Source organism: Microcebus murinus, chromosome X, assembly GCF_040939455.1.
Source record: "Microcebus murinus isolate Inina chromosome X, M.murinus_Inina_mat1.0, whole genome shotgun sequence".
NCBI lineage: Eukaryota > Metazoa > Chordata > Mammalia > Primates > Cheirogaleidae > Microcebus > Microcebus murinus.
Genome location: NC_134136.1, coordinates 60,125,917 through 60,138,008, shown reverse-complemented (window position 1 = coordinate 60,138,008; position 12,092 = coordinate 60,125,917). Strand labels below are relative to the sequence as shown.

The window sequence follows — 12,092 nt, the reverse complement described above, 5'->3', positions numbered from 1 at the left end:
CATTTTCTCCCAACTCCTCCCCCTAACCCTACGCAACCATCAATCTGCTTTCTGTCTCTATTGATATGCTTATTCTGGACATTACATATAAATGGAATCCTGTAATATGTGGTCCTTTGTGACTGACTTCATTCCCTTACCATATTTCTTCTTTCACTTAGCATGTTTTCAAGCCCCATTCATGTTGTAACATATATCAATAATTCATTTCTTTTTATTGGTGAGTAATATTTCATTGCATAGATATACCACTTTTATTTATACATTCATCAGTTGTTAAACATTTGAATTAATTTGAATTATTTCCATTTTATAATGCTGCTATGAATATTCATATACAACTTTTTGTGTGGACTTAAGTTTTCATTTCTCTGGGTACTTATCTTGGAGTGGAAATGCTAGTTCATATAGTAACCCTGTGCTTAACCTTCTGAGGAAGTGCCAGACTATTCTCCAAAGAAGCTAATCCATTTGATATTCCCACTGGCAATGTATAAGGGTTCCAATTTCTCCACATCCTCACTGTCACCTGTTCTTATCTGTCTTTTGATTATAGCTATCCTAGTTGAAGTGAGGAGGTATCTCATTGTAGTTTTGGTTTGTATTTCCCTGGTAGGTAGTGACATTGAGCATCTTTTCATGTACTTTTTGATCACATTAGCCTAGGCCTACATAGGGTCAGGATCATTAAGATGTCACTAGGCAAAAAAAAAAAAAAAAAAAGATGTCACTAGGCAATAGGAATTTCTCAGCTCCATTATAATCTTATGAGACAACTGTCATATATGTGGTCCATCATTGACTAAAACGTTGTTATGTGGTGCATAACTGTACTTTTTGTTGTTTTCAGCAGTGGTAATACGCCAGAAACAGAAAGCCTATATTCCCTCCTTGGTCCACTTTAACGTAGCTTCTTGATACACTAAAATTCCTTTTACAGAAGTCAGAAAAGATCACCAAGCTGTCCTATCAATTCAACATATTTTTTATTCCTATCTAATTCAATCTCTCCATGGTTTCTGACACCTGATTATTCCCTCCCTCTTGGAACCAGGTTTTGGATCCCACAACATCTCCCTTTCCTATACAATGTCTAAATGACCATTCCCCAGAGATTAGATCTGGATCTGATTTCTCCTTTTTATTTCTATCCCAATGCTATGGTCTGAAATTCATGTGTTGAAATTGTAACCTAAAGGTGGTCCCCAACCTTTTTGGCACCAGGGAGCAGCTTCAGGGAAGATAATTTTTCCACAGATGGAAGGGGGGTGGTTTCAGGATGATTCAAGCACATTTACTGTGCAGTCAAACCTCTCTGCTAATGATAACCTGTATTTGCAGCTGCTCCCCAGTGCTAACATCACCGCCTCAGCTCCACCTCAGATCATCAGGCATTAGATTCTCATAAGGAGCAGCCAACCTACATCCCTCACATGCGCAGTTTACAGTAGGGTTTGTGCACCTGTGAGAATCTAATGCTGTTGCTGATCTGATGGGAGGTGGAGCTTATGCTGTGATGTGAGTGATGGGAGTGGCTGTAAATACAGATGAAGCTTTGCTCTTTCCCCTGCCGCTCATCTTCTGCTGTGGGGCCTGGTTCCTAACAGGCCATGGACTGGTACTGGTCTGTGGCCTAGGGGTTGGGGACTGCAGCTCTAAGTTGACGGTATTAAGAGGTGGGGCTTTTTGGAGGTGATTAGGTTATGAGGGCAGAGCTCTCAGGAATGAGATTAGTGCCCTTATAAAATGAGTCTGGAGAATGACCCTGGCTCCTTCCATCAAAATATAAAGACACAATGAGAAGTTACCATCTATGGACCAGAAAGCATGCCCTCAGTAGACATTAAATCTGTCAGCACCTTGATCCTGGACCTTCCAGGCTCCAAAATTGTGAGAAATAAATGTTGTGGTTTATAAGTTATCCAGTTTATTGTATTTTGTTATAGCAGCCTGAATGGAGTAAGACACCAAGGCTCCGATTCCAAATCAGGAAAACTGGTAGACAAACCTCTAGACATTGCTTGAAGATTACTTGTTTTCAGTATTTTCTTTGGCCTCAGTGGACTTCCAGTTCTTGGAGAATATGGGACATACTCTATATGTAAGCCAAAGGCTTAGCATGGTATGAATTCTGAGCAATCTTTCAGTTGAGAGAAGTCTATTTGTGGCATACTCAGTAGAGGAGAACCAGGAATTGGCCATTTGTCTGGTTCTACCTTTTTCCTCATGTTCTTATTCACAATTTCCATTTCTGTGCTATCATTCAGGGCCTCCAAAATGAGATTAGGGTTTGTAGTGAGAGCCTGAACATGGCAGAAAACAGCAATCAAGGAAATAGGTAACAAACCATGTGCATACATCTTTCTCCTAAGATACTCCCACTGCAAATTTTCTATAGTGAAGTAATATTCAATTTGGTGTTTAATATACCCTTTGAGCAATGTTTCTTCCACAGGATACACCCATATGCCTGTAGTATCATCATAATAATACATTATCCTGGTATTAAGTTCTGTTTGAAATGATTAATTAGTCCTTTCACCATGTTCTTGGTAATCATATGAATAATCAAATTGAAGATTTCTTGCACTTTATTCTGTTCTCATCTTTAGCCTGGCCTATTCTTTGTCCTCTAGAGTTTACCACCCTCAATAATACTAGAAACTTTATCTTGATCATCTCTCTTTTCTCTATCTCACCTCCAATTTTGTATATCATTCTGCCTGTTGTTATGTGCTTATTTATTTGCTTCAGGTTCCAGGATTCTGTGAGATGTTCTAGGATCTCAGTCTTTCTTCAATATCTGAACTTACATCGTCTAAGCAGAGTGGTACCCACTTGTGCTTATTAGCTCTCTTTCCTAAATTACTTGACTGAGTCTCATCTTCACAGATATTTTCATGAGAGCCATCTAATTTTGTTTCCTGGTTTGCTCTATGCTTATCTTGTCAATTTTCTCTTCTTTTTATTTTCTATCTTGTGGCTTCTTATTCCCTTTAGCTGATGACCCTCTGACATCCAGTGTGCGTCAATTTCCTTGATATAGGTCAATTTACTGTATCACTGAAATCACTAGTTTTAAATTGTTATTCTTGAAGTTTTCTGCTTTTTTACTTTTGGGGAAATTGAGCTCAGCTCCTACCTTTGCCAGGCCATCACCCATGATGGCTGACAGACAAGCCTGTTCTGTGTGCCACTGACCTGAGAGCTGGCCCATCCCTGAGTTAATTTTTGTATATGATGTGAGGTAGGATTCCCACTTCATTCTTTTGCATATGAACATTCAGTTGTTACAGTGCCATTTGTTGTAAAGTTTGTTCTTTCCTCTTTGAATTGTCTTGGCACTCTCATCAAAAATCAATTTACCTTAGATGTATGGGTTTATTTTTGGACTGTCAATACTATTCAGTTGACTTGTATTTCTATCCTTATACCAGCAATACATTATTTTGATTATCATAGCTTTATAATAAGTTTTGAAGTCAGAAAGTGTAAGTCCTCCAACTTTGTTCTTCTTAAAGATTATTTTAGTTATCTGGTTCCATTGCATTTCCGTATGAATTTTTAGGATCAGATTGTCCATTTCTGCTAAAAGGGAAACTGAAATTTTGATAGAGATTGGTTTACTCTGTAGATCAATTGAGAGAATATTGCCATCTTAACAAAATTAAGTCTTCCAATTCATGAAAATGGGAGATCTTTCCATTTATTTGAGTCTTCTTTAATTTCTTTCAACAATAAGAAAGAAATGTTCAGTCTTGCACTTAGTTAAATTTATTCTTAAGTATTCTATTATTTTTATGTTATTGTATATGGAATTGTTTTCTTAATTTCATTTTTAGAGTGTTCATTACTACCGTATAGAAATACAAGTGATTTTTGTATAATGATCTTATATCAATATACCTTGCTGTACTGGTTTATTAGCTCTAAGAAGTTATTTTTTCTGTAAATTCTTTAGGATTTTATACATACAAGATAAATTTGTAATTTTAAAATTTCCCAAAAAGAAACCCCAGGCCAAGGAATTCTACCAAAGATTTAACTCCAATTCTGCACAATTCCATCCAGAAAACAGAAAGGGAGGGAACACTTTCCAATTTATTTTATGAAGCTAGTATTACCTCTGACACCACCCCAGTAGGAAAGGAAAGAAGTATCTCATTACTGCTAGCAGCGGCAAGTCCAAGCTCTCCATGTGGTCTCCACTGATAGCACATTGTAAGGAGAAGAAGCTTATTATGGGTCAACAGAGATGAAAGTCCTGGATCTTGATTTAGCATTCTCTGACACCACCCTGGCAAGGTGTTGTAGCACCTCCTTACTACCTTCCTAGTGTGGAATTCTAAACTCCTCACTCATCATCTGTTGATGTGGGTAGGAGTGGGAACACAGTTTTTCTCTGTGGCATCTGGCTGGAGTACAGTAGTCATTGCAAAATGTTTTCTTTCTCACTAGTCTGCCCTTTTCCTGGTCCTTTGGCTAGAAAGCATAGGTTTTGACTGTCTTTCTTTCTGCTCTTGTTGGCATTTCTGGGTTGCCAGTTTCTTCATTCCTATGTCTGTGATATATAAGAAAACCCAGTGAACTCAACACCATGTTGTTCTTTGTGTCTTAAGGTCCCTAGCCAGTCTGGTCTGTCTTCTCTTCAACTTTCAGAGTCTTCTTATATTTGTTTCCTACATAATGTCCAGAATTTTTAGTCATATCTAGAAGGAAAAATAAAGAAAATTATGTCTACTCCATATTCCTGGAAGGGGAAGTCTTCTTGATAAGTTTTTTTGAAAAAACAAAGAAATGAAACACTTTAAATCTCAATATTTCTAATGTTTTAAGTCATAGTATACTAAATATTCATTTTATTATGTTTTTCATTTTCCTTTACATTTATAAATGAGTTTTTAATATTTTGACAATAATGTTCAAGTTCACAGAACAATTGTAACTTTTATCATTAATTTTAATATATGTTTAAATAGTTTAGCTTGCATGATCATTTTTACAGTCTAGCACTAACACGAGGAGAGGACTTTCTTTTTTTTTTTTTTTTTTTTTTTTGAGACAGAGTCTCGCTTTGTTGTCCAGGCTAGAGTGAGTGCCGTGGCATCAGCCTAGCTCACAGCAACCTCAAACTCCTGGGCTCGAGCGATCCTTCTGCCTCAGCCTCCCGAGTAGCTGGGACTACAGGCATGCGCCACCATGCCCGGCTAATTTTTTTATATATATATATCAGTTGGCCAATTAATTTCTTTCTATTTATAGTAGAGACGGGGTCTCGCTCTTGCTCAGGCTGGTTTCGAACTCCTGACCTTGAGCAATCCGCCCGCCTCGGCCTCCCAAGAGCTAGGATTACAGGCGTGAGCCACCGCGCCCGGCCTAGGACTTTCTATATTATAAACCTAAAAAACAACCACTAAATAATACTACAAAGAGTTGTATCTAATAAGTTAACAAATGAGATAATAAGTAATAAATTTAAAATATTCAATCCAAAAGAAGGCAGAAAAAGGAAAAGGAACAAGGAAGAGATGGAAAAAAATAGGAGAAAATACAAGTAAGAAGATAGATTTAAACCCAAGCATATCAATAATCACATCAAATTATAAATGATAACACATCCCAATTAAAAGGTAAGATCTAACTATATGCCAATTTGAAGAAATTCACTTCAAATATAAAGACCCTAGTAGGTTAAAACTAAATGTATGGATAAAGATACGCAATTCTAACACTAATCAAAAGAAAGCTGAAGTGGTTATGTTAATATCAGACAAAGTAGAGTGCAGAGTAAAAACTATTATTAGGGGTAAAGAGCATCATTTCATAATAATAAAGGGGTCAATTCTTCAAGAGAATATCAGAAGCCTAAATATTTATGTGCCTAATAACAGAGCTTAAAATTACATGAAGAGCACTCTAGCCTGGGCAACAGAGTGAGACTCTGTCTCAGAAAAACAAACAAACAAACAAAAAACAAATTTCATGAAGAAAAAACTGATAGACCTACATAGAAAAATAGACAAATCTACAATTATAGTTGGAGAATTCAACACCCCTCTATCAATAAACAATAGGACAGGTAGATAGAAATTCACTAAGGATATAGAAGACCTGAAAAACACTATCAGCTCAATGGACCTAATTGATGTTTGCAGAATGCTCCACCACAATCAGAGAAATAGATATTGTTTTCAAGCACACCCATTGACCAAGATAGGACATATTCTGGGCCATAAAATAAGTCTTAATGAATGTAAAAGTATTCAAAGTATATTCTCTGACCCCAATGGAATTAAATTAGAAATCAATAACAGAAAGACATGAGGAAATCCTCAAATATTTAAAAATGAAGTAACATACTTCTAAAAGACACATTGGTCAAAGTAGAGGTCCAAAGAATTTTAAAACTATTTTGAAGCAAATGAAAATGAAAACACAAAATGTCAAAATTTGTGATAAGCAGCTAAAGCAGTGCTTAGAAGAAAATTTAGAGCACTAAATGCCTATGTTAGAAGAGAAGCCAGTTCTAAGTTCTCAAATCAATGACTTTAACTTCCACCTTAAAAATCTAGAAAAATGAGAACCAACCTTACCCAAAATAAGTAGAAGAAAGAAAATAATAAAGATCAAAGTAGAAATGAGTAAAATATGAAATGTAAAAACAATAGAGAAAATTAATCAAATTGAAAATTAGCTCTTTAAGAGATAGATAATATCAATATATTGTAGGGGAGTGGGAAGCAGGTGGATGATGGGAGGTTGTTTGGTGAGTACAATGTGTGTTACTTCAGTGTTATATGCACTGAAGGCCTTGACTTCACTACAATGTAATATGTCAGTGCAACAAAATTGCACTTTTATGCCATGAGTAAATACAAAGAAAAAATGGGAAAAAATATGTCAATAAACTTCCAGCCAGACTGATAAAAAATAAAGAGAAAAAGCACAAATTACTAATATGGAATGGGGCAGATGATATTATTACAGAGTTTATAGCTACTTAAAGGACAATAGGGGAATATTATGAACAACTTTGTGCTTATAAATTTTACACAGATGAAATGGACAAATTCTATGAAACAAACAGCCTACTAAAACCCACCTGAGAAGAAACATATAACTTGAATAGTTATTAATATCTATTAAAGAAATTGAACTTGTTATTGAAAACCTTACCACAAAAAAGCTCCATGCCCAGATGACATTATCAGTGAATCCTACCCAACATCTAAGAAGGGAATATTAATTCTATACAAAGTCTTCTAGAAAAAGAAGTTAGAATACCTCTTAATTCATTCTATGAAACCAGTATTAATATCATAACAAAACTATACAAAGGAATCACAAGAAATGAAAACCTAACAGATAATTCCTTATGAACACAGCTATAAAAATTCTTAATAAAATATTATCAAATCATATTAAACAAACTATAAAAAGAGTATACATCATTACTGAGTGGATTTTATCCTGGGAATGTAAGGTTGAATTAACATTCAAGAATCAATCAGCATATTGTAATTCAGCATATTAATAAACCAAAAATAAAAAATATATGATTATATTATATAGATGTAGAAAAAGTATCTGACAAAATCCAACATCCATATCTGATAAAAATCCTCAGCAAATCAAAAATAGGAGGAAACTTTCTTCACCTGATAAAGGACATTGACATAAAACCTACAACTGACATCATACTCAATGGCAAAAGACTGAATGCTTTCCCTATAAGACTTGGAACAAGGTAAGACTGTCTGTTCTCTCCATTTGTATTTTACATATTTCTAGAGGTTCTAATCAGTGCAATAAGATAAGAAAAAGAATTTAAAAATTTCTAGATTGTGAAGAAAAAAGTAGGAGTGTTTTTATTCTCTGAGACAATCATCTTTGTAGAAAACCCCATGTAAATGACAAATACTAGAACTAATTAGTGAGCGTGGCAAGGTTGTAGTATGCAATATCAATATCCAAAATTTAATTGTGTTTCTATACACTAGCAATGAACAACATGAAATTCAAATAAAAAACTGTATCTTTCACAACAGAATCAAACATATGAACTACTTAAGGATAAATCTGGCAAAAATGTGAAAGACTGTAAATTATACTGTAAATTACAAAGTAATAGTGACGGAAATAAGAAAGACCTAAATATAGGTCTTTTTTAGAGATATATTGTATCCATGGATTGAAACACTGTTTAGATATCAATTTTCCCTAAATTGATCTATAGGTTCAATACAATTCCAATCCAAATCCCAGTAGACTTTTCTGTAGAAAATGATAAGCTAATTCTCAAATTCATATGGAAGTACACAGGACTTAAAATAGTGAAAACAACTTTGGGGGGAAAATGTGGGAGGGCCAACATTACTTGATTTTAAGACATAGTATAAAGCTGCAGTAATCAACAGAGTACAGTACTGGTGTAAAGAATGTGACAAAATATAGACACAGAAATAGACCCATGTATATAGAGATAAATGATTTTTTTTTTACAAAGTGCAAATGTAATACAGTGGAGAAAGGCTCTTTCCAACAAATAGCACTAGAATATTTTAATATCCATATGCAAAAAGAATTTTTTTTTTTTTTTTTGAGACAGAGTCTCGCTTTGTTGCCCAGGCTAGAGTGAGTGCCGTGGCGTCAGCCTAGCTCACAGCAACCTCAATCTCCTGGGCTCGAGTGATCCTTCTGCCTCAGCCTCCCGGGTAGCTGGGACTACAGGCATGCGCCACCATGCCCGGCTAATTTTTTTTTATATATATATCAGTTGGCCAATTAATTTCTTTCTATTTTTATAGTAGAGACGGGGTCTCGCTCTTGCTCAGGCTGGTTTTGAACTCCTGACCTTGAGCAATCCGCCCGCCTCGGCCTCCCAAGAGCTAGGATTACAGGCGTGAGCCACAGCGCCCGGCCTGCAAAAAGAATTTTTATCCATACTCCACATCATATACAAAAATTAACTCCAAATGTGTCACAGACCTTAGTCTAAACCATGATCCTAAAACTATAAAAATTCTAGAAGAAAAATTTGGAGAAAGTCTTTTCTGAACTTGAGTTAGGCAAAGATTTCTTAGATATAACACCAAGAGCACATCCATGAAAGAACAAATTTATAAACTGGACTTCAAAATCTAAAACTTCTGCTCTTCAAAGGACACTGTTCAAGAGAAAGTAAAGACAAGGCATGGACTGGGAGAGAATAATTGCAAATCTTATATCTGATAAGGGACTTGTATACAGACTATATAGAGAACTCTTACGGTATAGTCATAAAAAGACAAGTAACCTAATTAAGCAAAAAGGCAAAATATTTGAACAGACACTTTACCAAAGAAGAAATATAGATGGCATATAAATACATATAAAAGATACTCAACATGATTAACTTTTAATGAAATGAAAATTAAAACCACAATGAAATGTCACAGCATACCTATTAGCATGACTAAAATGAAAAAGACTGATTATACCAAATGTTGGCTAGGATGTGGAAGAACTTGAATTCCTTTACACTTCTGATAGCAATATAAAATGGTACAACCACTGTGGAAAACAATTTGACAGTTTCTTCAAAAGTTTAATATGGCCGGGCGCTGTGGCTCACGCCTGTAATCCTAGCTCTTGGGAGGCCGAGGCGGGCGGATTGCTCGAGGTCAGGAGTTCAAAACCAGCCTGAGCAAGAGCGAGACCCCGTCTCTACTATAAATAGAAAGAAATTAATTGGCCAACTGATATATATATAAAAAAGTTAGCCGGGCATGGTGGCGCATGCCTGTAGTCCCAGCTACTCGGGAGGCTGAGGCAGAAGGATCACTCAAGCCCAGGAGATTGAGGTTGCTGTGAGCTAGGCTGACGCCACGGCACTCACTCTAGCCTGGACAACAAAGTGAGACTCTGTCTCAAAAAAAAAAAAAAAAAAAAAAAAAAAAAAAAAAAAAAGTTTAATATACATCTACTGCATGATTCAGACATTCCACTCCTAGATATTTATCCAACAGATATGAAAACATATGTCTGTTCAAAGATTTACACGTGGATATTCATAACTTTATTTGTAATAGTCAAAAACTGAAAAACAAATCAAATGTCCCATTCACAGGTGAATGGATAAACAAATTCTGGAACATTCATACAATGTAATACTATTTGGCAATAAAAAGGAATGAATTTTTGTTACACAAAACAACATGGATGAATCTCAAAATAATTATCCTGAGTGAAAGAAGCCAGACAAAATGACTATATACTGCATGATTCCAATTATATAAAAAGTGTTAAAACTACGAACTAATCTATAGCGTCATAAAGCAGGCCAGAGGTTTTCTGGGGATGGGGTGAGCAGGAGGGAGGGATTACCAAGAGGCAGGAGGAAACTGTTATGGGTGATGGATATGTTCACTACCTCGATTATGGCAATGGCTTCATGAGTGTATACATATGGCAATAAATATGAAATGATATACTTTTTAATTGACATAAATTGCATATATTTATGGCACACAATATGATGTTTTGAAATATGTACACATTATGGAATAGCTAAGTCAAGCTAATTAACATATGCATTACCTCACATATTATTTATTTGTGGTGAGAACACTTAAAATCTACTCTTTTAGTAATTTTCAAGAGTACAATACATATATTGCTATTAACTATAGTCACCATATTGTAAAATAGATCCCTCGAAGTTATTCCTCTTGTCTAACTGAAATTTTGTATCCTTTGACCAACATCTTCCCAATCCCCCTCATTCCCTCCTCCAGCCCCTGGTAACCACCATTCTACTCTCTGCTTCTATAAGTTTGACTTTTTTGTAATAGATTCCATAATAAATGAGATTGTGTGGTATTTGTCTTTCTGTGCTTGGCTTATTTTCCGTAACATAATTTCCTCCAAGTTCATCCATATTGTGGCAAAAGAGAGGATTTCCTTGTTTTTAAGGTTTAATACTATTCCATCATGTATGTACACCACATTTTCTTTATCTGTACATCTGCCAATGGACATTTAGGTTGATTCCATACCTTGGCAATTCTAAATAATGCTGTAATGAACATGAGAATAGAGATATGTCTTTGACTTACTAATTTTGAAATAATACACCTTTAATATGTACAGTTCATTTTATGTCAGTCATACCTCAATAGAGCTGTTAAAAGGTATTTTAAAAAGAGGAGTAAGAATATTGAACATTCTGGACAGTCTGATTCCCTTAAGGGAGGTTGTAGGATAAGAAGATATTAGTCTTTTTTTTTTTTTTTTTTTTGAGACAGAGTCTCTCTTTGTTGCCCAGGCTAGAGTGAGTGCCGTGGCGTCAGCCTAGCTCACAGCAACCTCAAACTACTGGGCTCAAGGGATCCTCCTGCCTCAGCCTCCCAAGTAGCTGGGACTACAGGCATGTGCCACCATGCCCGGCTAATTTTTTGTATATATTAGTTGGCCAATTAATTTCTTTCTATTTATAGTAGAGACGGGGTCTCGCTCTTGCTCAGGCTGGTTTCGAACTCCTGACCTCGAGCAATCCGCCCGCCTCGGCCTCCCAGAGAGCTAGGATTACAGGCGTGAGCCACCGCGCCCGGCCAGAAGATATTAGTCTTTAAGAGGCATGTATGTATTTTGAAAACAAAATATCATTTTGTCACATTGCCATAATTTGTTTGTAGTAGCAATATATATTTTCAAATTTCAAATAGCACCTAAGAAAGACATGAAATTTTTAGATATATCAAGAGAGACATGGGTTTTAAAAGGTTATAAAATTAATATTTTTTAATGTCAAAGAACTTTTTCTGCATTTTTTTTCTATTGTTTTAGATATGTAGGCATTTTTTAAACAAATCGAGGAAGAAGGAGGAGGGAGTTTTCCTGTGTTCTCCTCCCACCCTAATCATGCTCCTAGGTTACCATCATTAACAGTTCTTATGAATTCATCCCCAAATTTTCTACAATATATAAGTAGAGAGAGAAAATTTTTATTTTTGTTTTGTTTGAACTCCAATAGGATCACACTAAACATAGAGTCCAATACAGACTGCCTTTATTCTTTTTTTTTTCTTTTTGAGACAGAGTCTCACTCTGTT

The 12,092-nt window shown here is 35.5% G+C and overlaps 1 pseudogene; it reads right to left on the bottom strand.

Annotated features, from left to right (window-relative positions):
* Nucleotides 1-1,940: 1,940 nt before the first annotated feature.
* On the bottom strand, nt 1,941-2,495 carry LOC105871462 (la-related protein 1B pseudogene; annotated as a pseudogene).
* Nucleotides 2,496-12,092: the final 9,597 nt, after the last annotated feature.